Raw genomic sequence first — 1,945 nt, 5'->3', positions numbered from 1 at the left:
ACATCCCCAGAATGCTCCACAGTAATTTTCAGATATCTCTGATGTGGGAATTTGAAAATAAAGTTAATCCAAAAATGTGATTTCAACGTTTTGCTGTACTGGATTTCAGATGAATATTTCTGAAAAATTCCGAATTTTTACTCCATGATTCCACCGCAGGCTGGTAGTACATCATCTCAGGATGCTCCACAATAGTTTTCAGACATTTCTGATGTAGCATTTCAAAATAATATGAATGGTCGGTAGCTCAACGCTAATAGCGTCTGATACGGCTAGCGGAGCCCGTTTCCGGCCAGAGACGAGCCTCCAGCCTCGGGGCCTGGAGGCGAGCCCAAGGGGCTACGAACCGAACCGACAGGAGACACCTAAAGGCACAAAAAGGGCGCCAAAACGAGGCAGAAGCCAACAATGAACTCACCGTCCGCCATGTTTGTTGTGGAGACGTGCGTCGATTCTGATTCGACTTCACGTCAACGAGCTACGTAAAAAAAATAATCATAAAAAAAAAAGAATAAATCTACGCATGCATCCAACTTTGCGTTCCTTCACAATAAAAGCATTAGAAAATTGCCGGGGCCATTTTTTCCGCATTTTAAATGAGAAAAGCCCCAATGATACGCAAATAACACACACACACACACACACACACACACACACACACACACACACACAAAAAGAATTGTACCACTATTTGTGTTATTTTACAATTTGTTTTGCATTGTTGTTGTTATTATTATTATTATTATTATTATTATTATTATTATTATTATTATTATTATTGTTATTATCATTATTGTTGTTGTTGTTGTTGTTGTGACCGAGTGATCCTATAAGCACACAACCCTGAATAAACTCGAACCAGAGACTGCTACATCAAACAAAATATTCATTTTATTTACCAGACATTGGATATTACTGATCTTGCTGCAATACTGCTCAGTGAAAAGACCTTGCTGCAGACCATTATAAAAAGAATGAAATAACCAACACCATTAATGCATTAAATAAAATAACAAATCGATTAACAAAGAAACCAGTGCATGTGGGGCTAAACTGCGCTATCAAAGGTGTTAGTTTGGAGTAATGTCTAAACAACAGAGAGTTGTCACCTTAGATGTAGGTAAATTGGAAACAAAACCACTACACACAGTCAAAAGCATGCAAATTTAACTAAACACAGCAAGTTGAGGTGACTCAAGCACACAGTAAACCGCACTTGCACAATGGCTGTGACCACTGAGTTCTCACTTTTATGTGACAGAAAAAAAACACAAAACAAAATAAAAGAGAAAATGGCCCATACAAGAAATAAGTTTAAGGCAAATTAAAATTCAAATAAATCTGGGAAAAGCAGAGGTTTGCCCCTCTATGATTCATTTTTGTCCAAGGCTTAGAGAAGCAGAAGAACATTACTATACAAAAGAAAACTTTAAGATAAACATTTGAAAACACAGATGGAATGTAAAAATAAATGATATACCTTGCCAGATGGGATTACAATCCCCTCCCCGAGTCTGAGACATGCAGGTGACTGGGGTCCAAATATGTTGAGGAGCAAGTTTAATATAAAATCAAAAAGGGTGTAACATTTATCTCAAACATCTCCATGTTGCTTGAGTATACCTTATCTCTTGGCTGATGTGCTTTAGTGTGTTAGAGTGTTACTCCCTCAACAAACATGAAAAATCTAACAAACACATTTTAAACAATAATAATAATATTTTTACTGCTTTACTATTAAAATTGTGTCTTTTAAAACTTCAGAGAAACATACCAGATCAAAGCATCAAACACAGGTGGCCTCAGCTGCACCTTTCTCCCCCACCCTCTCTCTCAGGTGTGTCAGTGCAGGCAACAAGGCCCAGGTAAACATCCCGCCCCTTTTTATAGACTCTGCCTCTTGCCCTGGGTGCTAAGTCTACCTGGTACCTCCCCTTTCACATCA

This window comes from Nelusetta ayraudi, unplaced genomic scaffold (genome assembly GCF_046127955.1).
Source record: "Nelusetta ayraudi isolate G7.1 ecotype Tasmania unplaced genomic scaffold, CSIRO-AGI_Nayr_v1 ptg000134l, whole genome shotgun sequence".
In the NCBI taxonomy this organism is placed as follows: Eukaryota; Metazoa; Chordata; class Actinopteri; order Tetraodontiformes; family Monacanthidae; genus Nelusetta; species Nelusetta ayraudi.
This window is presented reverse-complemented; position numbering follows the sequence as displayed.